The sequence below is a fragment of the Megascapheus bottae genome, chromosome Y (genome assembly GCF_031878675.1).
Source record: "Megascapheus bottae isolate mThoBot1 chromosome Y, mThoBot2.hap1, whole genome shotgun sequence".
Taxonomy (NCBI): domain Eukaryota; kingdom Metazoa; phylum Chordata; class Mammalia; order Rodentia; family Geomyidae; genus Megascapheus; species Megascapheus bottae.
The window spans coordinates 7,569,241-7,596,943 of record NC_143548.1 but is presented as its reverse complement, the minus strand read 5'-3'; positions in this window follow the sequence as shown (position 1 = coordinate 7,596,943).

Here is a 27,703-nt window from a genome sequence, read left to right as displayed (position 1 = left end):
ACTTAGCCTTCTTATAAAGAGGAAGTCTGCCCACTGCACAATATCCTCATTTGGTCATTTGTGTTTCTAAGAGCACCAGGAGTCCATCAAAAGCAAGTTTGTCACATTTGAGGTTGAAATTTCATTTATTCACTGCAATAATATTGACTGTAATCCCCTAATTACATGCTCAATGAAAGAAGACAGAATGTAGATACTGATCCAGCAGTGACTGTGAATGAAAATATTGCTAATTCCTCTTAGTCACTGGGGTGGATTTCTTTTTCCCATTTCTTTCAGAATCTTACTTTCCTGTTTCCATAGGCCAATGATAAAACAGAAATTGTTGTGGTATTTTGGAAGGGTAATCTGGGAATAAGAACTGGTTTCAGCATCTGATAGGCTCATTAATAACTAACTCTAGATACATGAAACAGACAAGGAGTTGGGGGCAAAGGACTGTTAGAAGTGGCCAGCAAAATGTAAGAGAGGTTTATCTAGAGGCATAAGGCAGGAAGCAGGACACAATGACCATCTCTTCGAAAGTATTTTCAGTGCTTCTGAGTAATCTGTCCATTGTCACACTGTACAGGGATAGCATTTTGGTTGGCCCACAAAGGAAGAGGATCTAGCTGGTCTATCACGAATGACATGTCCACTATTTTCAACACTAAACATAGACTTCTAATAGATGTTTTCATCTATGCATATTCCAAAAGCAAAGTGGTTATTACCAGTTAATCAACTGGTCATTAGACTAACCAACACATTATGTGATCAAAAAATTAACACTAAGCATTCATTCTGATTAAGGTTTGCCTTATAGATTAAAACATGGGAGTATAATCAACAAAGCTTTCAAGACTTCTGGCTAATAAATAATGTTGTAAAAATCCAAAGTGAACATGAAATTAAAAATAAATTCCAGTTGTCAGTGGCTTACACTTATATTCAGTGACTCTGGAGGCTGACATTTGTAGGACTATGGTTCAAGGCCAAGCAGTTAGAAGAGTTCACTAGACTCCATCTTAAAAAACAAAACAAAACATTGAAAAAAATATCCCAGGTTGGATGTAGGGCTTACATGGCAGAGCTCCAGCCTCAAAAGGTATGGCCCTAAGTTTAAACTACAGTACTTAAAAGAAGATCAGACTACTTATGAATGAACAGTACAATTCTTACTTAAACAAAAGCATTATAAAAAGTTCCATATGTAGACATATTGTATTTATTCACTTGCTTGTTTCATTTTGGTTTTTGTGACAAAATAGGTCTCAATATATAGCCCAGATTTATTTGAAATTCACTATGTAGTATAGATTGGTCTCAAATTTGATCTCATACTTGGATGTGTTGAACATGGGAAAATTGAAGTTAATTATTTTATTTTGTTTTGTTTTCTTTTGCAAACCACAGCAATGTTTTTAAAAGAATGACCTGGAGGCTGTGTGTATCTTAAACACATGGAGACCTTGGAGCCTGACTCTGTGGCCTTAGGTCTGAAGGTATGAGTCAGGTTTGGAGCTAGAATTGCAATATATTTTTAGAACATAAGTATCCCATGTGCATCTAGGGTGTGTGCTTGACACACCACAGTATTTGAGACGCTAAGTCCAATAATTAGTCCACAGATTGAGAAAGCTGCACCCAGGGAATGCAAACGTTGTTTATAAAGCATTTACATCGACATGCTTAGTGTTAAGAAAATTATTTCTTCCTGGAAAATTCTATTATCTGTCAGTCTTCCATAACACATCCCTTTAAAAAATTGTGCTTTTTCACACTTTGTAAAGAAGAACAGAGTCTCTCTGATAATAAATTTTACAACGTTGCATTGCCCTTAGGTATAAATCATCCAGGCACTGAACAAAGGGACAATGCCAGAGTTCAGAGTTGTCAAGAAAAAGACCCAAGAGAACAAGCAACGTCAATAAGTCAGTGAGAAATGATAAGGTTTTACTATCTCACAAAATTATAGCAAGGCCTCCTCTCCTAAGAGGAAGAGACATGTGTCTCACTGTATTGTCTCCTAAATTTCTTTCTTCAGTACTCTAGGCATTTTGAATTTCTCAGTATAAGTTTAATTCTCTGAGAACTCTGCAGGAAAAAATCTTTAATGAGAAATAATCCTGAACATTCAATATGATTGAGATGCTTTAAAGAGTTGAGTTTTTAAATCCTTACCATTATTTCTATTAAGCACAGGCACATACACTCACAACAGTTCACTAATAAGGCTGATAATATAGCTAAGTGGTAGAGCAAATGCCTAGAATGTACACCCCTAAATTGGACCCCTAGCGTGGCAAAAAAAAAGGAAAAGGAAAAGGAAAAGAAAGGAAAGGAAAAGTACAGGAAGACAGAGAAACAGGGAGATGAGAACTTATACAAAGGTAGAAACTTGAGAGATGCAGAGAGTGAGAGAGAGCGGGAGAGCGGGAGAGAGAGAGAGAGAGAGAAAGAGAGAGAGAGAGAGAGAGAGAGAGAGAGAGAGAGAGAGAGAGAGAGAGAGAGAGAGACACGCTTCAATGTTGACAATGACTTTCAAATCTGAATCCCCGTCATTATTAGATTATGATTTCATTTCTTTGCCATGTGTTGGTATTTGTACTTTTTCCACAAATGTCCTTCATTTGTTTGTTAGCGTGAACAAATCTGAATAGCATCTCACACTTGTCTCAAGTGACTTCATGCCTAAATAAATGCCACATAAACAGGAGAAAAGCCTTTTAAAACTATCAAGAAAGAATTTCTTGAAGTTACATAGACTTTTCTGCCCAAGCTGGCTCTGAACCACAATCCTCAAATTTCAGCCTCCTGAGTAGCTAGGATTGTAAATGTGAGCTATTGGCATTTAGCTCAAGGAAGAATTTCTTTAAAGTCTCCAAACTACTTCTAGAACCCCAAAGCAGTCACTCACATCTCATAAGCCTCATTAAATAGGATGGTGAAGTATCTATTTCAATGTATCTCTCTTTATAAATGAGGAAACGGAACCTTTTGAGGCAATTCAGTAACAATCCCAGACAAACAACCCTGCAGGTCTAGATGAAAGGAAAGTATCTGAGCCATCACATAGAATAGTTTCGAAATGGAACTCACTGCTCAGTAGTCTGCTATTATTCTGATTCATATTCAACAGTGGATGACTTAAACTTCAGAATTTTTCAAAAATATAATTGCTGTTTCAGCAATTTAGTTACCTAATTATTTGCTTGTATTCTTTTTCAAGACAGGATTCTATGCTAAAAACACACCTTGTGAATATCAAATCAGGTTGCCATAGTAACAGGGTCTGTTCTCAACCAACTGCACTCTTAGCTAACTTATTTGATAATCATGGCTTTCTTACTAAAGCTGAGTGTTATTAAAGATTATTATGGACTTTTATGTGTATTTTATTTTATTTTTGTCAAATATTAATTTCATAGGCTCTTCTTACATTATCCTCCAAATACTGTTCATTAGGAAAATGATAAAAGACCTAAATTTGGTTTTGCTGACATGAGCCATTTTGTGTTTAAATCTGTTTGTCTAGGCAATGTGAAGAAAATGTCTAAGAAGAATTTAAGTAAATTTTGAGAGATTGGGGAGAATGATCCTTCTCAACACAATAAATGACATGCGCACGTGTTCACCTGTGGGTGTGTTGTTAGTAGTGTCTGGAGAATGAAAAGGCCAACAGGGACACAGGATACCGCAATGCTGAGTGACCTCTGCCTGGCATTCACCTTACAGATTTTGGAAAATCGAGCCTTTTAAGGACCAGTCAAAAAATTCTAAAAACTATATTTTGTCAGGTTCCTTGAAGGGAAATGTTACAATTTTCCTTCTTGAACAAAAGCCATATTGCCTGGATTAACACAGAAACCATGTTCAAAAGTCTTTCAGGAGTCTGTATTTTAATACCACAAGAAAGCTATGAAAATACATTCCCATCCTGCATTAAACATAAGATTTCCCTCAACATATTTTCAAGCATGTTGTTATTTTACTTTTGAAATTACTTAGTGCTGAGAAATTCATTTCACTTACGGTTGGCTGAATTTTTAAGCAATTATTTAACAAGCCTAGAAAATCTTTTACTGTGAGAAATTGAACCTGCACATTGCTTCAAAATGTACTGAGAAATTTATAAATATTAACCATGGCAGCTAACAAGTTTGACACAATAATATGTTTATTTAAACATCTAGTCATTTTTATTTTATTTCTTAAATATCAAGTCAGTGACTTTGTTTGTTTTTTCCAGATCTCTCATATTCCCTCAATCTTTGAAAAGTATTTAGGTAACGGAGCTCTCTGTTTAGTGACTTAAGATGAAAGCTATCCAGTGCCTGGTTAGATATTGCATTTTAGTACCTACTTGATGGCAACAATAAACAAATATTTATTTTTAGAGCTATCTCAAATGTGTCACAAAGGTGCAAGTGGAATGTAAGATTTTTTTCGGTAGCACTGGAGTTTGAACTCAGGGTCTTGCATTTACAAGACAGGTGCTCTCGGAGTTATGTCTTCAGTCCTTTTCTGCACTAGTTACTTTGCACATAGGGTCTTACTTCCAGTGTTATAATTTCTGAGAAGACAGACACACAACCCCACCCAGTGAAATGGCATTTCATTGTCTTTTTCTCACTGGGCTGGCCTGGACACTTGATCCTCCCAGCCTCAGCCTCCTACATAGCTAGGGAGGTTGGCCCATGCCAATGCACTGAGTTTGTTTAGGAGGGGTCTTGCCTGTATGTCTAAGCTGTCCCTGAACCATGATCCTCGTTATCCTAGCCTACCAAGAAGCTAGGATTTCCAGTGTGGACTACTAGTACAGAATTACAATTCACTGTTTTCCTTAAGCAATTGAAGAATAAAATGCCACCGTGATGCCCAACCATGACTGGCTCCTTGGACAGTATTAACTACAAGGTAGGGTGTACTCACATGCAACCTCAATTCAATGTGAATATCAGAAAATTAATATGAATATTTAAAAACCTAATCAATCCTCAGTTACATTCAAGTGCTGCCAGTGTCCCAATAATGTCATGGTATCACTAATGACTGATGCAGTGGCTGCTAAAAGGCACAATATTAAAATTTCTTGTGCCTTGTCTTAGGAAGAAAAATGAAAAAGAGGCAGAGGCAGACAGATAGACAGACAGACAGACAGACAGACAGACAGACAGACAGAGAGGATAGCAAGAGGGGGAAGGTAGGAAGGTGAAGAAGGAAAGTGACAGTGAAGGAAGGGACATGGAAGACAGGGAAGGAGAAGGGGTGTCATTTCCTAGAAAAGTCTGGTGCATATGCATTCTGATATTAATTACAAGAAAAATAGGCAAAGGTATGTGGTCCTCCTGAGCTCTTCTTGTGCCCAGCTTGCATATTACTGATGCTTGTGCCATATGGAATATCATATAGCTCAGGCAATGTTACACGATACTCAAATCCAACGTTTTTTTCACACTCATGTGTATTTATCTCTGTGTGTGTAACTCAAAGAACATGGCATTTGGAGGAAAATGGGTTCTGGCCTCAGAGAGAATTTAACTCAGTGACAATTGTGCCACTAGGTTTGGTCTGGCCCTTACATTAGAAACAGCCTCTTCTAAATCCCCCGCCTAAGACTGGAGCTGGGGAATGCCACCATTTCCCAGAATTTCACAGCTGGCTCTGTCAGTTCCACTGTATGTCAGTGGCTGCCAAAAATAAGTTTCGTGCTTTTCTTGTCTGCAGTTGTTCTGCTCCATCTGTCTTCAGAACAGCTCTCCTGAGGCTCTGAAACTATCCATTTTCTGTATATGTTCGCTCCAAAGATCACTGCTAGAGTGGCTCTTCACATCAGTGGGCTGGCTATGGTCCAGACTTCCAACAACTCATCTTTCTGTGTCTTCAAGGACTAGAAACTCCTGTCTGTGATAGAAATGAGGCTGCTCCAAGGAGCCAGCTCCAATTCAAGGCCCACAAGGCTTCAGGTAGCATGGCTCCACATCCCAGACCTGGGGAGAGCCCTTTCTGAATCTCACCCCTTTCGTTTCCTTCACAGGTCATTACAGATTCTCCATCACCTTTAATAAGATTCCTGCATAAAACATAAATGTCTCTGGACTGACGTTTAAAACCCTTTAAAAGTTGACTTTCACTGATAATTTACACTGTATCTTTAGTCTCAATCCACTTGGTTCAAGGCAAGAGGGTACTTCAGTTCCTGTCTCTGCCTTGGAACTGTGTTCACCTCCTGATTGCCAGTTTGACACGGTGACCAAGGTGGTTCTTTGTATGAAATCCCTCCACAGAAAGCTTCTAATCACTTCTTCTGTTACTCGGGGAAAGAAAAATAAATCGATAGAGCCCTTTTTTTGGCTCACAGGGCCCTCCTTAATCTCTACTCTCTCCCATTCTTTCCAACCTATTTCATAAAGCCTGACAAGTACATGTCCATTTCTGGATCTGTTCTTTTACTCTCCTTTCTGACTGGATCCTTCGTTTCCTTCTTGTGACCCTCGGCATCTAATGCAGGCACCCTTGCACCTCCTCCCTGTCACGCTCCGATGTGGTTGCATGCACAACTGCATTTTGCAGTCCTTTGTGCCTCATAAACTGGGAACTCCATCTTATACAATATACATTTTCTTTTCTTTTTTTCCCCACACTCAGTAACTTTGTATTTAAAATGGAGAATTTTGATACTGGAGACAGTGTCTTACTTATTTCTATACTTCTGTCTCTACCATGCACCATTCTGCATGGCATATAATATGATCTGGATGTAATTTTGTAGAATAATTAAGCCAGTGAATGTCAAATGTCATCACCTGCTGTGCATTTCTGTTGGCTTCCTACCTTCAGTGCATTATTTTCTTGCTCCTTTTCACATTTTTAGTCTGATCTTTCCTTCCAGTTGAGATCAAATCCTGTATTAGTATTATTTGTAGAACGGCTCGTGGTGAATACTTCTTGCTTCTGGCTCTTACGTGGTAGATTTGGATAGCAAATATATTGATCAATTTATGAAACACATATTTTCATAGAAAAAAAGTCTACCTTTGGTTAAGGTAAGTACATTATTTGACTTTAGTATCCTCAATTTCTTCGTCTTTAAAGCAGATGATAATTTATTGAATCTGGAAAAGTGAACATTACTTTCACCTGCATTTGTGATATCTTTACCAATTAGGGCTTAGGATATACTTAATCACCATATATTCTGTTTCTGAACGGATAAAAATTTGTTTCCTCTCAAATATAAATAAGTTTGATCCATTAAGTCTCAATAAGTTGAAACATCAAACATCCTGGATTTAAAATAACCTGGCATTATTCAGAGTCATTATTTGAGAGGAAATTGACCCAAAGTACCAAAGGAAAAACTTATATCAAATGTGGAATTTCAAAGCCTACGGGAAGGGAAGATAGTGGAGAAGGTAAAGAAACCATGTCAATCTCAAATGTTTTGATTATTGGAGGCAACGTGTAGATAAAATCAGTTACCATAGAATGAAAACCAGAAGACAGGCAGAAGTATGGATAAACAAAACTCTACACCCTGTAAATAGAATAGTTGCCACCAAACACTGCCTGACAGTGACCTAGAAAACAGGCCACATATAAGGGACATTTCAATGATTTGAAATCAACCAAAAATTTATGTCAAAAATCCAATTTGAAATTTGAAAAGAAGAATGGGAAAAAGAAGTGTGTGTGTGGAGGGAGGTGGTGAGGTCTAGTGCACTAGCTACATGGCTCTTCTCCAAAGAACCCTTAAAAACACTCATCGCGTACATGCAGAACAAAGGATTTTTCCATATAAGAGAACTTCGTTACTAATACAGCCAGCTAGACAAAGGTACTTCCTAAGCTAACAACAATCTCCATTGCTTTTTGAGTTTGTTGTTTGGATTTCTTTAGGCAGTTGGCTCGTGGGACTCCCTGGTTCTCTCTTTTTGTCAGAGAGAGCTAGGCAGCGTCCCTATTGTCTCGGCGCCATCTTCCTTCCCCCTGCATTAGCGTTTATAAGTTAATTATTATGGTCCTCTAAATTGTCAAGATGGAAATCTGAAATAGAGCCAGGAAAGGTTTATCCATGAGCCAAATCTAGCTTGTTAGAGCTTTGGTTTAACAAACAATTGAATCTCATTAGAAGAAAGACACATTCTTGTATTTTATGTAACTTCTTTTGTGCTATCAGGACAGGAAATGCCATCTTAGAGCCTCAATACATGTCATTTTGCCTTACAGAAAGCATTGTTCCTTCTTAGATGAGACTATAGTGCTTCAATTCAACATTTATAATCATCAATAAAGCCTATGGATCTTACTTCTGACATAAATCAACTAATCTTGATTTCACTTTTTTTATTTATCAGCTCCACTACTACTCTAATTTAGTTACTAGATATTTGTATGTGCAAGGTTTTCTTATCCAGTGTCCTACAGTCTCATTATAAGCAGTTCTATTCCAGTATTCATGACATGAATAGGTACAGATATACAATGCCCACCCCTCTTTCTAAGAGTTCAAGAAGGCTGGCTAATGTCATTAGTGTCTTCATAGTCTGAAATTTAAGTTAGCCTTAATCAAAGTTCCACGTGAATTCAGGGCACTCTATAGTCCACCTGTGCATATCACAGACAGAGATATTTATACATTATGTGTGGTCATAACAAATATTTTGGATAGAAATATTATCCAGACTTTAAGGTAGCTGCAATGGGATGAGAAAGTTACTACATAAATAATCTTAGTAAATGATAGTTCAATAGGATTGTCTGCTAGTGACTCAGCAAATTAGTTTGTAGCATGTATGGCTGATATGATAAATGCTGTCGAAGATGATTGCATACATTTTATATTCTATGGTTATCATGTACCTAGAACAGACCTCATATACATTGTCATTCAGGACACACTGGGTATGACAGGGTGTGAGTAAATAGAACCTTCCTTCTACAGAGGAACAAGATATCAAGGTGTACCCTACAGGTCATGCAATCATTCATTTACATAACGTTTTAAAATAGTCATTTATTAAGTGGATTTACAGCAATTAGTTTAGATGCTATGGACTATCTAATCTACCACCACTATTTAGCTTTGGAAGAACAGCAGCAAAACAATTATCAATAACATCCAAACTAAGGTTGTGATTGTTTTCCAATAAAACTATATTTACCCATAGATAAGAAGTCAGATCCGACCTTCAGGTTATATTTTACTAAATTATATTTTAACAGTGTGTGAATGGCTATTCTACTTATTTACAAGTCAGATCCTTCTCTGTAGATATCAGTTTATGATATTTGTATGTACCCTAAGGACATTCTACCATGTTATCTATCTAGTTCATTAGCTCATTTTAAATTAAAAATAATTAATGTGTTTAGCTCTCTAAATTGTTTATATGTTCTGTATAGTCATCACTTATCAGCTAACTAGTTTGCAAATACATATCCTCATTCTGTACATCACTGTTTATTCCTTTAGATAATTTCCTTTGCTGTGCAAAAGATTCTTAGTATGTTTTTGTTACCTATGACCCTGAGATGCTATCTAAAAAGTCATTGGTAACATTACTATTTTAAACAATGCTGTTTTGTTTTCTCACATCGTTTGATGATCTCAGGATTTGCATTTAGGCCTTTGATCCATTTTGGTTGACTTCTGTGTGGATAAGAGGTGGGATCTGGCTGCATTATTCCTCATGTGTGTATAAGTGATCTTAGCATCATTTGGTGTAAGACTGTCTTTCCTTTACATTCTTTTATTTAAAAAAATAATTTTATCATCCAGGTGAAGTAAGGGGGGTTTATAGCTTCATACATAAGGCAATGAGTATATTTCTTGTTGAACATTGTTACCTCCTCCTTCGTATTTCTCCCACATGACTTCTCCTCAGCCTCCCTCCAAGTTGTAAAGCTCATTTCCAGCATATTTTGGATATGGTTGTTGCACTGCCTTGCCATTTGTCCTTTGTCTCGTCATTTTCTTGTGCTCTTTCCCTTCCCCAATTCAGATAAACATATACATAAGACCCAGGGACTAAAATCAAATACAGTAACAACCGGGGATAAAACAAATGAAATAAATGAAGTAACTTCACACAGTACCTCAAAACAACAACAAAAACCTCTCGTTTCCATATCTTGGGGTTCATTTTGCTTAGCCTCATCTTACATGGTCATGTATACATAGCTATTGAGCTATCCTCTTCTAGGACTATCCTAGACATATACTAATTATTACAAATGAGCAAAACCATGGAGTCTATGTTCCTTTGGGTCTGGCTTCTTTCACTTAATATAATTTTTTTCCAAATCTTTCTATTTCCTTATGAATGGGGCTATGTTGCTCTTTCTGATGGAAAAACTTGAATTCCACTGTGCACATACACCATTTTTTTCTTGATTTATTCTTATACTCAGGGGCATTTGGGTTGGTTCCATATCTTAGCTATGGTAAATAATGCAGTAATGAGCATAGTTGTGCTGATAGTGTTGCCTTGTTTATGGTCTTTGGGTAAATGCCCACGAGTGGGATTGCTGAATCATAGGGAATTCTATGTTTAGTCTTTTGAGGAAACTCCATACTGCTTTCCAGAGTGGCTGAATACTGTTGGTGGCAGTAAACTTGTTCAATCACTATACGTTCTTATAACTATAAAAACTCAGTCTGCTGTATGAAAGTGGATTAATTTCTGTTTTTTATTCTATTCCACTAACCTATGTGTCCACTTTTTGCTAGTATCATGATGTTTCATTACTACAGCTTTTAGTATGAAATACAGTTGTGATACCACCAGATTTAACCACTTCCTTCTCCTCTTCTTTCTCTTTTCATCTTCTTTGTCCTTCTTTTCCTTTTCCCAGGATCACTATGGCTTTTCTGAGTTTTTATGCTTCTGTATGAATTTAAAGATTGCTTTCTAATTAGTTGAAAAAATGATTCAAAAACAGCACTCTAGTTAGAGATTCTTGTAAGTAGCATGGCCATTTTAACCATATTAATTATTCTAATGCACACACATAGGGTGTATTTTCATTTTTATGTCCTCCAGAGATCTTGTCATCAGTGTTTTATAATTTGCATCTTCATTTCCTTGGGTTAATTTAATCCTGATTATTTTAATTTTATGGCTATTATGAATGGGATCATTTTGATGCCTTTTCAGTAAATTCATTATAAATGTTTAAAATGTAAGTCTTTTTGTGTACTGATTTGGCATCCTGCTACTGCACTGAATTCATTAATCTATTCCAAGAGTTTTTTGATGAAGTATTTAGGTTTTTCTATGTATAAAACTTTGTCAATTTCAAACAAGGATAATTCAATTCATTCTTTCCTATCTGTATGCACAAGTTTCTCCTTTTTTTGCCTGCATACTCTAGATAACACTTTGGTGCAATGTTAGTAAATGTGATAGAAAGTCTTGTTCATGAGTTCAGAAGAAATAGATGAGATTTTTTTTCCCAGCTCAGTATGGTATTAGCAATGAGTTTTTCATAGGCAGTATTTAGTAGTTTTTTATGTTCCAGGACTAGGTCTTGAACTCAAGGCCTGGGCACTGCTCCCGGACGTTCCTGCTCAAGGCTGATGCGCTATCACTTGAGCCACACATCAACATCAGCTTTTTGGAGGTGTCATTTTCACTTTCTTGATTCTTGCTTCACCACAATGCTATCTGTGTAGCTGACATAATTTCCAATCTGAGTTTCTCAAGTAGCTTTCCCAGGGGCATATTTTTTATGGGATACCAGTTTGATGGCTGCTTGGGCTTTGTTTATACAGACACAGGAAAGTACAGCTTCTGTGCCTTCTTCATTTTTTATTGATATTAGCAGTACAGGTATGCCTCAGTCATCTAGACCGAAGCAGTTCATGAAGGAGCATCACATGGAAGCTTCCACAAGTCTGTGTCCTCACCTCCATAGAGACAAGACCTGACAGAATTAGTAGCACTGTGTCATTGAAAGAAATTCACCTCAAACACTGAGCTGTATCCAGTGTTATCTTTGAAAGAAGTTCTAACCACCCTCTCCTGAATGGTATGCACAAAAACATCTGTGTAGCAGATGCCGAATCACTCACACAAATGCTGATGATAGTTTTCAGACACCTCGGACTGGGTAATTCTGACTACCATTTGTTCCAGTCCAAGGACTTTAAGGCCAGAAGCAAATGCCTTTTCAATTTCTTCTGATTAATGTCCTTCCACAGAATACCTGCCATTTCTAGAGGCTCCTCATGGTATTCTCCAAGGCAAACCTACCCTGAACTGATTTGGAAAGCAAATGGGTTGTGTTAAATAAGCACTATTAGATTTTTAAAGTACTTGGAATTTGCTGGTCCTCACTGCTGGACATTAAATATTAGATTTATGAAGCAGATTCATCAAATAAAAATTTCCCTCATTTCTTTTCTAAGTCTGGATTCATTAAGTAAGGTAATGGCATCGGTGTATTGATTTGATCAGTAAGGTGCCTAATTATATAAATGTCACATAGTACAAATTAAGTCAATTTGGACAAATTTCCATAGAATTCCCGAGAGATCCAAGATCAAATTTCTCTCTTTCTTTCTTCATTTCTTTCTTTTTTCTTGTTGTTGTGGGGCTTGGACTCTGGGCCTGGGCATTGTCCCTGGGCTCTTCAGCTTAAGGCTACTTCCCTACTCTTTGAGCTTCAGTGCCACTTCTGGTTTTCTAGGGGTTAATTAGAGGTAAGAGTATAATGGTCTTCAGGGGGGGGGTGGAAAATATTCTAAAACTATATAGTGGTGATAGTTTTAAAATACTAAAAGGGATTACATTGTACACTTGACATGAGTGGCTTGTATGGATGTATATGATTTATATCACAATAAAGCTACAGAGAGGAAAGAATTTATCCTAAAGTATTTGCTCTAGAAAACAAGACTATAGATGTGACATTGATTTGTTATAACACTGAGATAGTAAGTTGCTTCTCATTGTAATTTAAAGCTAGCACTTTGCCATCTCATCATGGCCCAATTTCTAGACAACATCTAGTGTTTATCAATCTATATTCTCTTGTCCTCCATGTTTTGTTGGCTCCTCCCCACAATAAACCTTTGTCACTCATGAAAAAAAGTATAATAGTCTTTAGTTCCCAGCCTGGCTTTGAACCATGATCCTCAGGCATGAGCCACCCCCCGCCCAGATAAGATCAAATTTCCACTTAGTTAACATTAACAATCTTTTTTTGCCAGTCCTGGGGCTTGAACTCAGGGCTTGAGCATTGTCCTTTGGCTTTCTCAAGGCTAGAGCTTTACCAATTGAGCCACAGCACCATTTCAGGCTTTCTCTATGTATGTGGTACCAAGGAATTGAAGCCAGGTCTTTGTGTAAGCTAGGCAAGTACTCTATCACAAGGCCAAACTCCCAGACCCTTAGTTAACATTATTAAAAAGCAACATATAATTTTTCTCCATGAGTATCACAGAATCTCAGATATATCTTCTGTGTAAAATAATATTTTCAACTTAGAATTCATGCTCACATAGAAATTCCATTTCACTTTCATGAGTGATCTTTGACCTTGAAATGAAAATGAAATCTGTTCATTCACCTCTAAATACCACAAAGGCTCACCACTATAAAATACATTGTTATTTCACAGTATTACTTCAATACAGTTTATTTAAGTGTCATGGGCTATGTAGAAAATATAAACCAATCCTCTGGAACTTTTAGATCATGTTTCCTTTTTCAACTCACCTGTTAAAAATCTCTTCTTTGAAAGGATAACAGAAAATAATTAGAGATGCTCAGGCTTCAAGAGAAACAGAAAAAATTCTCTTAAAGCAGTATACTCATGGTGAGATGCTGACAGCAACACTGATATGTGTTATAGGGTCTCTTAGATTTCCTAGCAGCCACACAGAAGAAAGAAACAATAATGCCCACAAGGAAAAGTAGTCAACCCAAGCTATTATTAAGAGAAGAAAAGTAGTTTTTTAAATTATAAGGTAACTGAGTCATAAGAATATGAGAATCTGATAGCAAAAGAAAGAGCAGAGTAATGGACTTAAAACTGAGTTTGCTAACCAAATGGTTAGAAACCTAGGTCAAAACTTGTTGAGAGAGAGTGAGAGAGAGAGAGAGAAAGAGAGAGAGAGAGAGAGAGAGAGAGAGAGAGAGAGAGAGAGAGAGAGAGAGAGAGAGAGCGAACGAGCGAGAGCAAGCAGAGTCCCCTGCAAGGATGAGATTCCTCCATCCATCCCAGGTTTCAGCACCATTTGTCAGGAAAGATCAAATGGACAAAAGAAAAGAAAGGGGGGACTGAGACCTCAACAGATCAGGTCAGATTTTAATCACTGCTGAAGAGAGGCACCAAGCAGCACCCATGGGCTGGGAGATGAAAGGAGTGCAGAGAGGAACTCTGGGGCTCTGTACAGGCACATGAGCTGCAGCAGAAGATCACAGACATTATGAAGAGCACTTAGGTCAAAAGCTATGCTGCCCCTATTGTGACAGAAAAGAATGGCTTTTTTTAGATAAGTCAGTGGTGATGTTTTTACTGTCCCACTCTGGGGTGGAGATTTCTCTGACTGGAGTTTGGGGAAGATGGGCAGTGGGCCTGGGGGTGTTACTGAGGAGTGTGAAAACAAGGCAGATTCTCATCATATAATGATTTCTAATTTATCCTTGTGTGTGTGTGTGTGCATGTGTGTGTGTTTGCGTGTGCGCACGTGTTGTAATTATATTCTTCCCTTTTAAGACAATTTCTTGATAGGTACTCAAAGCTGGCTTGGAATTCAGGATCCTACTGCCTCAAGACCCTAAAATGCAGGTGTCTATTCACTGCTTTGCATCTTTCTTTCAATGCTAAGTTTTCTGCCTGGAATAAAACTTGTGTGAATTTAGACAAATTATATTGCTTCACTATGGTCTATGTTCCCCATTCTAATATGGAGAAAATGATATTATCTCCGAGGATTTTTCTGAGAAATTCAGGTTGTCATATTTCCACTTTTGCTAGAGGACAGGCATATTACAAAAACTTTTAAAACAATAGATGTGTTTCTTTTATAAGGATGGGCTAGACATCACAGCATTTTCTTTGTCTTTAGTTTTCATTTGCCAGAACAAGCTCAAAGTTTATAAAGATTACTCCAATTTGCATATCTGGGAATTAGAAACCTTATCTATTCAAAAAGTCTCAATTCAAATAACAAAGCCTCACTGGTCAGGCTTCAATGGCCAAAGAAAACAAAGCTCTAGAATCATAGAATTTTTGGCAAAGTGTAAAGAACTCATCTGGCATTCATGAACTAAGAATGTCACATGAGGCCCGGGAAAAAATCTTAATTATAGAAGATGAAATTCTCATTTCTTCCAACAAATTTATTAATTCTTTTTACTTCTGATCTTTTCCCACAATTTCCCACTCATTTTTCACAAAACAGAAAGCTCAGAGTACATTCAGAATAAAAACTGTTTCTTACCTCTACTTTCCTAAAAATTGTCAAGTCATCTCTCTCCCCCAGGACAGAATTGGCCAACAAATTTGAAAATTAGGTTTCATTTGTCTACCAACTGAAGAACTCAAGAACATACCCATTAATATGCCTACTATTTTTTTTATCATCTTTCTATGTATGGATAAATTTTCCATATGCCATCTTACAATAGTCTATCATGAGAATATTTGATAGTTGTAGTATGCATTCATTGTTTTATTCAAAACTACAGGCTAATGCTTAAAAGTACACACCAAGAGGCTCATATTGATTAAACACAAAGATAATAAAGATCATAAATCTCCCACAATAAGCAAAGCAATAATAAAACTATATCAATTTAACTCTCCTAGTTACCATAGTCAACAAAATCTTATGTCAACAGATGAATCCTATTGTTTTTTCCAGAGTGAACACTTGGCTTTACCCATAAGAGGCTCTATATGGGGCAGAATAGAGTCCTATTTGACACTCAGTGGCTTTGGCAACTGGCATCACTGCTTAATGATCTATGCATCAATATTCTTCATTTGTCATTTACCGTTTCTAAATTATAAACAAGTCAAAGATCAGCAATTATCCAGTACTTTGGGCTTTCGTCAAAATACATTCACTGGGTATATTTGTCATACTTCAATTCCACAAGAGCAGATAGAGATCTTTTTTTAATTTATTTTTTATTGTATTTAATAAAAGGGTAACGTGATATTTGCCAGATAGAAGGTGCATTAATTCACATACATTGATACCCTTCCACATGTCTTGGTCCCATTACCCTTACCCCCACCCCCTCTTGGCTTTCCCCCCTTAACTGTCCAATTTCAAGTAACCAAATACAAAGATAGAGATTTCTGAGTCAAACTTTCTGTAGTTTTTTCTATTTCTGTAGCTTATTATTTGGTTGTTATTATGAAGATGATGTACAGAGGGTTACGATGTCATAAGTTAGGTGAAGAGTACATTTCTCTTTGGATAAAGGCACCCTTTCATCTCTTCCTTTTAGTCTTCTTGTCCCTCACACAGGTTGTATAGCTCCTTTTAAACATAGTGTTTATTGAGTACCATGGCCATCGCTTTTATTATTTTTAATAACAACCACAAGACCACATTCTACTGCAGATAAATCATCTATCTCTAGTTTAATACATAGGATTCAGCCAGGAATGCAAAAATAAAATATATTTGTTCAATCCAAAAGAACAATTACAGTGTTGGCTTTCTAAGTGCAAACGTGATTACATAATGCCTTATTGGAGAGATTAAAATATATGTCTTATGTATCCATTCAAAATATTATCAAAATTATCTTTCTCATTAAAAATCCATTATAGATCCAAGAGTAAAATTTTTTTCCCATTTCAAGGGCTCTAGATTTTATTTTATTTATTTTATTTTTTTATTGTAATTAGTAAAAGGGTTACATGATATTTGCCAGATAGAAGGTGCATTAATTCACATACATTGATACCATTTCACATGTCTTGGTACCCGTTTCCCTCCCCCCCCAAACCCCCCACCCGTCTTGGTTTTCCCCCCTTCCCTATCAAATTTCAAATATTCAAATACAAATAAATTCAATATATCAGATAACAAAGTGAGATACTATACCAATATGAGAAAACCAACGGACAGCAAAGGAGATGAGAGACAACATAGTACATTAAGGACAACAATCATTCATTATATGGCTTTTGTTTCACTATCCTGGAGGTCCTTTCAATTAGCTTCACATTATATGTCCTTATGTATCAAGATTTTGCTCTATTGCAAATCTCTGCTAGTAGAGCCCAAGGTTTCTACTGATTATGACGTATGAGGGAAACCATTGAGCCTAAGTTCCTTTGAGTCTGGCTTACTACACTTAATATGATTTTTTCTAAGTCTTTCCATTTCCTAACAAATGGGGCGATGTCATTCTTTCTGACAGCAGCATAGAATTCCATTGTGTACAAATACCACAACTTGTTGATCCACTCATCAACTGAGGGACATCTAGGTTGGTTCCATATCTTTGCTATGGTGAATAGTGCTGCAATGAACATTGTTGTGCTAGTGGGTTCAGTATGTCCTTGTTTCTGGGTGGTTGGGTAAATGCCAAGTAGTGGAATTGCTGGGTCATAGGTGAGTTCTATGTTTAGCCTGCTGAGGCACTGCCACACTGCTTTCCATAGTGGTTGAATGTGTTTGCACTCCCACCAACAGTGTAGTAGTGATCCCTCCTGGCCACATCCCCTCCAGCATCTGTTGTCATTCGTTTTCCTCATCCTGGCCATTCTAGCTGGAGTGAGGTGGAATCTTAGAGTTGTTTTGATTTGCATTTCTTTTATGACCAGAGATGTTGAGCATTTCTTCATGTGTCTATAGGCCATTGTTGTTTCTTCTTCGGAGAAGACTCTCTTTAAGTCTTTGGCCCATTTTTTAATGGGATGGTTGTTACTTTGGAGGTTAGTTTTGGAGTGATTCAATTTTTTGAGTTGTTGATATATTGTAGATATGAGGCCTTTGTCCGTTGTTTGGTTGGTGAAGATCTTCTCCCACTCTGTAGGCTTCCTGATTAGTTTACTAGCTATGTCCTTTGCCATACAAGAGCTCTGTAGTTTAATGCAGTCCCACTTATCCAGCCTTTCTCTGATTTGTGGTGATTCTTGGTCCTTATTAAGAAAGTTTCGACCTGTGCAAAGGAGGCCTAGTGTATCTCCTATTCCTTCCTGTAGAGTTTTCAGTGTGTCAGCTTTTACCTCCAGGTCTTTGATCCATTTGGAGTTAATTCTAGTGCAAGGTGACAAAGAAGGATCCAGCTTTAGTTTTCTGCAGGTGCTTAACCAGTTCTGCCAGCACAACTTGTTGAAGAGGCTGTCTTTCTTCCATTGCATTTTTTTGGCTCCCTTGTCAAAGATTAGGTGGCCATAGGTCTGTGGTTTAATATCTGGGTCCTCAGTTCTATTCCATTGGTCTTCAGGCCTGTTCCTGTGCCAGTACCAGGCTGTTTTGAGAATTATAGCTCTGTAATAGAGTCTAAAGTTTGGAATTGAAATTCCTCCAGCGCTGTTCTTTCTGCTAAGAAGTGTTTATGCTCTACGGGGTCTTTTATTATTCCATATGAAATTTTGGATTGCCTCTTCTATTTCTTTAAAGAATGACATTGGGATGTTGATGGGTATTGCATTGAATTTGTAGATAGCTCTTGGCAAGATTGTCATTTTCACAATGCTGATTCTTCCAATCCAGGAGCATGGGAGGTTTTTCCATTTCCTTAGTTCTGCTTTAATTTCCTTTTTTAGGGTTTTAAAGTTTTCAGCAAAAAGGTCCTTTACATTCTTAGTTAAGCTAATTCCTAGGTACTTTATTTTCTTTGAGGCTATTGTGAAAGCAGTTTCTTTCCTGATTATTGCCTCGTTCCTCTCACTGTTGGCGTAAAGGAAGGCAGTTGATTTTTGAGGGTTGATTTTATAGCCTGCTACTCTTCCAAAGTTTTGAATCAGCTTCAGGAGCTTGGGAGTAGAGTCTATAGGATTCTTTAAATACAGAATCATGTCATCTGCAAAGAGGGATAGTTTTATTTCCTCTTTCCCTACTTGAATCCCCTTTATGCTTGCTTGTTCCTTATTGCACTGCCTAGGAATTCTAGTACTATGTTAAAGAGGAGTGGAGAGAGTGGGCATCCTTGTCTCGTTCCTGATTTTAGAGGGAAGGAGACGAGAAGTAGGAATCCAAGTTCAGTGCATCTTTAAAGGGTGAAAGACATAATCTACGGTATTAGTTAAGATGCAGGTGCTGCAAGTGAGATAAACTCATTCTGGAGTGCTTCCTGCAAAAGGATTGTGGGGGGGGGAGTGGGAGGGAGGGAGTTTGGCCTAGTGGTAAAGTGCTTGCCTAGCAAGCATGAAGACCCGGGTTCAATTCATCGGTACCACATACATAGAAAAAAGTTGGAAGTGGTGCTGAGGCTCAAGTGGTAGAGCTCTAGCCTTGAGAAAACCCAAGGACAGTGCTCAGGCCCTGAGCTCAGGCTCAGGACTGGCAAAAACAAAAAGAAAAGGATGGTGTGAGCCATCCTTTTCTTGGTAACCTAGAGCTAACCCAGTTTTCCTCTTTTTCTTGTTTATTGTAGTTAAGAATGACTGAGTATGGTGCATTATCCTATGACAGCAGCAGCTCTATTCCTGTCTCCTATAGCAACCAGGATATGTGATGCTTCTGTCAGTAGATTGTTCCTCTGGTGTATAGCCTGAGGCAGGCTGTTTTCTGAGGTTGGTTAGCTTCAGTGCAAGTGGAAAATGCACAGACAATACCTTATTACCATGTAAACTTTCCTGAGTCTTGGGAAACCATCTTGCCCTGCATCATAGACTGGCTGCCTACAGATGGACTTTGGTACATATCTGTAGGTGATTGAACCAATGCACTACATATAATATGCTGTGTGGGGAAAGATTCTGAACCTTGCAAAAAACGTTAAGCTGACTGTATCATCTACCCACCCTTAAACTGATTGCATGTAACTTGTATGTGCACATTCTATTTCACTGGATTCATACATGCTATAACCCGTTCACATTGGACCAGTTTCACAGAAGACTAGAGAGGGAGGGAGAGAGAGAGAGAGAGAGAGAGAGAGAGAGAGAGAGAGAGAGAGAGAGAGAGAGAGAGAGAGAGAGAGAGGGAGGAGAGGGGGGGAGATTTGAGCAATATTACATTACATGTCCACAGAGGTTTAGAGGTGTACACTTCCAAGTTAAAGTGGACAATTATGGACCAAAACCCACAAACTTTCTCTTGTTCAGTGCCTTTTCACCAGCACCTAGACCACTTATTGGCAGTCTATATAGAGGGGAAGGAAAAGTATTGGCTGGATGAATTGACTCATTAATAAATAACACTATACGGTGTGAAAAAAGTTCCTTTGGGTTTTGTTTTGTTTTATTTTGTTTTTACCCAATTCAATCCTTTTGAATTACTGACCACACAACCTTGGTGGCCTGTTTGGAATCTTAAGTAACTCTTGTAAGTCTTCACGAAGAGAAGATGGAGAGCCTTCAATATATGTCATATGGATTTTGCAATTTGATCTTCGTACCCCTTTTCTAGACAGAGAATCTCTGACCTATTTTCTCAAGTGTGCAGTTAGTTGACGTTAATAATGGACTTGTGCTAACTATAAATCAAGTGTGAAGCAGCTGCTTTAACCTGGCCCCTCAAAAAACATTTTCAATTCCACCAGCATACAAATGAGTGTTGTAAATAGGATTTATTGTGGGAGCTTCTATGCTGAGAGGTCCCTAATAAATATTTCAGAAGCAAGAACTAAAGAAGACAATAAGTTTGAGACAAACGATGGTAATGTTAATGGCAAAATGTCAGAAAGGTATTCAAGGTTTTCAAGCTTTATGTATTTTCCTTCAAAAGATGAGCTTTTGAGCAATTTCATGTGTCTATTATACCCAACTTTTATTAGAGTCCTCAGGGAGTTTTCAGAATGCTCAAGTGAACAAATTCTATCCCTCTCAATGTTCCTGCGTTTTCTGGAGGCAATCAGGCACCCAGGAATTTAGACCAAGACTTTGTTCATCAATAACTCCCAGACACCCAGCTTTCCCTATGAAGCATTTCAATACTCCTTATCTTTGAACACAATACTTCTCATCTTTGTGGATGTTAGTTTTAGCCACATTCAGGCCATTATGCAGTTCAATTAGAATACAGAGTATTTTCTAGATGTTCTTCTTCAGAAGGACACTTGTTTGAAAATCAAGACAATTAACTTTCTTCAGAGACTTAATAAAAGACAAAAGCTCTTAATGTTGGGAAAGAACTTCATAATCATGCAATGTACCAAAAATACATTAAGATAAAATTTATTATTTTTACTAAAGAAAATACAAAAGATTACCTTCCTTTTATACTGATTATCTGTTAAATGATTAGAAAAATATTTAAAACTTCGTATCAGTTCCTAATATCCACATGGTATTCCTTGTTAGATATCAAATTAAACAAAAATCTGTACTTGAAAACTGAACTGTGTTTTCCATAAGATTCCTGAGATTCCATAAGATTTCCATAAGTCCACTGAGATTAGCCTCTCTACCTCTAATCTTTTCCTGTTCCATTACTTTTTTATTTCTTGTACTTTTGGAGATTTTCAGTGCTTTTATTCATTTATTTATTTAGCCAGTACTGGGCCTTGAATTCAGGGTCTGGGCACTGTCCTTGAGCTTTCTCAAGGCTAGACCTCTACTACTTGAGCCACAGCACCACTTCCAGCTTTTTTTCTATGTATGTGGTACTGAGGAATTAAACCTGGGTCTTCGTGCATGTTAGGCAAGCACTCTACCATTAGGCCAAACTCCTGGCTCTTGTATTTTTGGTTTTCCTTTTTTTTGGGGGGGGGTGAATTTCAGGCCCCACACTTACTGGAAGAGCACTGTGACACTTGACCTGTATCTCCAGCCTGTATTACATTCATTATTTTTGAAATATGACTTCATACTTAATACCTGGCCTGAAGTCCTCCTATTTATACCTCAAGGTAACTTGCTTAAGAGGAAAATAAACATTAAAGGATGCTTAAAAATATTAATGTTAAAAGTGATTTGACTGTGTTCTAATAATGCTCAACTCCTGCTCTTTAAGCATAGAGAGAGACTCTCTCTAATCTTTTCCACATGCATATTTCATTTAGAAGCTCAGTACCTAGCATAGTAGTTGCTCAATAATTGTTACTTAAATAAATAACTGTAATAATTGGAGAAATAAGATATTAAGCCCCAGAATGGTTAAGTAATTTGCCCAGGTTACATAGATAACCAGTGAACATTGGGGAAAGATGTAAGGACAGCACCTGGAGTTAGAATGCACTTGCCAAAAGTTACCTCAACTTCGGGATATGAAAATGTGTCTGCCATCAAAATGGTTTGATCAATAACAGGGAAATCAAGTAGGAGACATAAACAGAAGCCATCAGGAGGAGGACAAGAGTCTGTGGAATAGGACACAGTAATAGATCAGAGAGTTGCTGAGGAAAAACATTAAGCTGATCATCAAGCAGCACTAATGGAGGGTCAGAAGGAACCGATGGTGAGTTATTAGCAGGTCCTGAGTACATCTGGTAGCAGCAGGAAATGCTGGGAGGAAAAGAGGGAGGGAGGAAGGAGCAGCTAATCAAACTGTCGACCAGGATGATTAGAGAAGCAGTGAGATCAGACAGCAGGGGTAGAAGGTTCAACTACAGGAGGATCAGAGGGATAGGAAAAGCAAACACAAAGCAAGGTCAGTCTGGGGTTTGCATACGAGGGATGCTGATTGGACAACAGGGTCATCAGCCAGCTATGACAGCTCATCAGACAGTAAAGAAAGCCAACTATTGCAGCTGGAGGAGGAGGGCTGAAGGAAGAAGACTGTTCATACAGCTCATGAATCTCAGTCAGAAAGGCTAATCGGAGCTGACAGCTACCCTGCAGAAAAGGGGTGGGGCTAGCTGTGAAACAGAAGCCTGTGCCTTTGGCCAAGGATTCACTTTTCCACTGGAGGCAGAGGAAGCACCTGGGCTGCATTTTCTCCTGTCCCAGGGCTCAGGGGATGCTATTCTCAAGATTATTTGATAACACAGGGCAGAGAGGCTGGGAAAATCCATCCAGAATCTTAGACCTACTCTGAAACTGCAGCTGCAGAATGACATATATACACAGATGCATATATATGTGTATATATACATATATATATATATATATATATGATTACTGGTGGCTCACACCAGTAATCCTAGCTATTCAGTCGGCTAAGGCCTGAGAATTATGCTTAGATGCCAGCCTAGGCAAGAAAAGATATTTTCTTTCTTCTGATTGACTTCTAGGTTCATCCTTACCACTGCCAATCTCATTTTCCAATAATCTGAAATTCATCTGTGACAACTTAGAATTCAAAGATGCAAAAAACCCAACTTTTCTTAGAAGCATTCATAGTATAAGAACTGTAGGTAGCTTCACTTTACTGAGAAATGAGTCTCTTAAGGTTAATCAGTTTGACCTAGGCGACACTAGAAGTGGTCAAGAGGAAAATCTGACGGCTAGCCCTCTTCTCTGCTCCTTCACAGCCAGTGTGGCTTCAAACATCAAGAGATACCACCCTGGAAAGCAGACTGCCTTACTGCTCTTGCCACTTCTGCTCTCTGCAAGAATTAGACTAAAAAAAAGCTTAAAAATATCTGTGCATTATGAAAAGCAGTCAGCATGCATTTAGAATTCAGGAGGTAAAATTCTCCTGAGAAATCAGATTGCTTGATTAAATAGGCATTTCAGCAACTGATAACTGAGAATGTCCTCCAAAATATCTCTCACTCTCTCCCTCCCCCACCTCTTTCTTTCTCTCTCTGTGACCTCTTACCTCATCACAGTGAGGATATAAACCAAGGTTGATTAATGAAATGAAACAAAATAAAAAATTTAAATGAGTGTAAAGGACACATTAGGCCACCAAAAGACAGATGAACTTCCTAATGGTCCTTGGTTAATTTTCTGGTTATTTAAAAAATAACCCTAAGGCATTTGTATCACAGTTACCAAAAATGGTTTCCAAATACATTAAGCTGAATTTGATAAAAAAAATCAAACGTTGTCGGATACTTTAGCCAATAAGTACAAGAAATCTTAACAATGTGATTGCATTTCAGCACATTTTTACACTAATGGATGTTCATCACATCACTGTTTATTCCAACAATAATGAAAGATTAATGATGAGGTAAATGCCAGATATCATGGGTTTGGACCAAATAATAAAGGAAGCTTATCATGATAAGAGCAGCAGGCGCATGTATTACCAGAAAGAGCACCGATGATAGTTTTGATCAGTACTGTAGCTTAGATTACTGGGCACACAGTATATGTGTGTGAAAATATCATTCCATAGCTTTTACAATTAAATTCAGGTTACTTGAATATCTAGCTTCAAAGGCAAGCATAGCAATCTATCTGTAAGTCAGACATATTTTGTTTACTGGCTTGGGCCATGACTTGTTGCTGCTTAAGAGCTGACCCTTTGCTCAGAGCAGTTTTGTTTACTAACTCATACAAGATTATAACTATTTAATATTATGATCGGCTTCTAGGTCAATTGTATACCAATGAATCAGAATAAGTGAGAGTGAGGCATACCCACCCTCTTCTCTCTCTCTTCTCCAATAGATGTAGCTCAAAGAAAATTTTTTCCCATGTGAAGTTTTGGCTGTAAGTGAAGAATCAAACTCAGTATTATTCTATTACATTATACATGAGCCTTTCAGAGAAGTAGTGCATCTTTATCTGCCTGTGTTCTCTGTAGGGGATGGATTAGAAAAAAAAAGAATAATTTCTCAGTAGTTCTATGCCATAAATTATGATTATCTTGCTCAGTGCTTCACCATTGAAAAGCCCATATGCAGATGGAATATTTTTGAGAAAGTGGACCAAATTCCAAGATGTCTAACAGTGAGATGCTGAGCAGCAATATGTGACTCTAATATATATATATATATATATATATATATATATATATATATATATATATATGTGTGTGTGTGTGTGTGTGTGTGTGTGTGTGTGTGTGTGTGTGTGCACATACACATACATACAGGCGTATGTATGCATTATATCATCACAGCCAAGATTTGTGCATTCTTAGGAAAATTTCCAGTTATAAAGGAAAGCACAGCAAAACCTATTTGTTCCCTAGCACTTTCATATAAAACTAGTTGGATTATAACTGCTCACCATGAGTCCAAGTGTCAATGACAGCTTGAGTCTTATGAACTGAAGAGGCTGACTAATCTTCCTGCTCTTGGGAAGCATGCAGGGCTCCACTCCTGCATCATCATTGTGGTCCAGCCCCTTGAGTCAGCAATGAGCAATCCCTCATGAGGAGCCTCACAAGGGGACATAAGACAAGTGAGCATGACAGGCTTCAGGGAAAAGGCACTGAGTGATACATTGCAGGTCCAATTTTAAGAAATATTAATCATTAAAAATAATGTGATTTGGTAAGTGACTCCTGGCTGTTTACTCACAAGTGCTCTGATTTCTAATACTGTTCTAAAAATGGGAGATGACTATCAAGATGCAAAATCATTTTGCTTATGTTGATTTTTATTATCTTGTCATTGATACTATTTACTACTGACATGAAATTGTGCTGGGAATGTTTATGTATTCATAATTTTGAGGATTTGGGAACACAAAGCAAGAACGTGTATCTGATTTAAAAAAAATAAATAAAACAGATGAGACTGGTTGAGGCTTGTGCCTGTAAGTTTATCTACTCAGGAGGTTGAGATATGGAAGATTTTGGCTCAGAGCCAATTCAAATATAAAAGTATAAAAGACTTCATATCCAAAATAACTACAGAAATATCAATTAGTAGAGCTCCAGCCAAGCAATTCAGGTCCTGAATTCAAATTGTAGTACAGATTCACTGCTACATGTATGTGATCTATACGGTATAATCTACTGGATATATTTCCTTCAGTATAGTATACAATAATATGATCTTCATTTTTATTATATGACTTAAATGCAATAATGCACAAAGGGTACTTTCTACCATATCAAAAGCACATAAAATTCCACTTTTATTATCAGGGAAAAATAACCTTCTGTGTACAGTAAGACAAAAGAAAAAAAAAGAAGTAAATGAAGTCATACTAATTCATCTAACACTAACACCACAGCAACAGTTTTGGCAACAGTTTTTTTCTCCCTACAGAGTCATTTGGTGCTCAGAAATAACCCAGAAACCAGTATAGGGGAAGACGACTGAGGGGAAATGCTATGAGGACCCTATGTGGAAATGTTTCTGAGCTTAGGCAAGCTTCTGAGCCAGTTGTTCTCACTGCTGTGCCTCTTGAAAGGAGCACCAAAACTACGATTTAAACATTTTTCCTACTTTTTTCAGCAGAGCACTGATAGATTTTTTTACCTACTCCACTGGGCCTCAAGTGTTATTCTTTCTGCTTTACTATACCTGTGATTTGATCTCTCATATGAATGATGTAAAATGCTACACTTTTACCTTTTACTGGTAAACCTTTCATAAAAATGCCAAGAAAAAATTGGGGGACTCTAACATGGAGAAAACTTTACGAAGCCCCAATATGTGTTTATTTTTCAAGTAGCTTAAAATGTCTATAGGAACCTTCTAGAAAAATGTTTGCTTTTTCTATTGTGAAGATATCCATTAAATATAAAATTCAAATCTCTGTGCACATTATTCAATCCATTATACTTGTGTTAATCACCATGGAATCCTAGGGCTTTCTTTGCTACCGAATTCAATGTACTAAACCATGCCAGATTGGTAAATCAACAAATGACTCATTTTTTTTATTGAATTCACCCAAATATAAAAAAAATCTTTCTGGTCTTATAAGCATATATGAAGTAAGAAGATTAATGTATTTTCCAGGTCTACTACAATGCATTCTCTCTTTAATTCTGTATGTAACTGTTTATATGAGAAGATTTCTATAGTTTGGACCTTAAATGCTTCAAATGCCTGTGTTAAAGGCTGAGTGATCAGCCTGTGATGCTCTGGGACATGGTGGAACGTTCAAGGGGGAAGGCCTAGTGAAAGGAAGGTATGTCCTCCGAGAATGCATCTTTCCACTTTCACTCACGGCTACTGAAGTGAAGAGTCCCTCTGCATCATGGTCCCACCAGGGTGCCTGCAAAGCTTTTTTCTAACATTTTACTAGAAAGTGGTTTGGGGCTCACTGGTAGAGCAATAATAGCTTTGGCCTGAAAAGCTCAGGGACAGCGATCAGGCCCAGAGTTCAAGCCCCACTGACCAAAAAATAAAAGTGCTAACTTTTTACTGTGTTTCTCTGTCTGGTCCAAAGTTTGTTTTTCAACCCAAACTTCCAGTGATTAGCTGAAGACAAAGAAATGAGACCATCAGGTTTTTCTGACTGAATTAAAGTAACACATATTGGAATCTCAACAAGGGTGAAGATTGAAAACTTGATTCTGAAACATTCGAGGACTCTGCCATTAAGCAATTTTCCACTCTCCAGTCCATATATAACAAATTGATATTGACTGCAAGGCAGAATGGCCTAACCAATTTCACAGAATTGCTTTTTGGTATATGGACTACAACCATCAAAGAACAGCAAAATTTATCAAATATCCTAGTGTCCAGGACAAAGGAAGAAAAAGAAGCTGAGATGTTAGTGTCATGTAATAAAGTCAAGGTATTTGTATCACAATATACCTTTTAGAAGA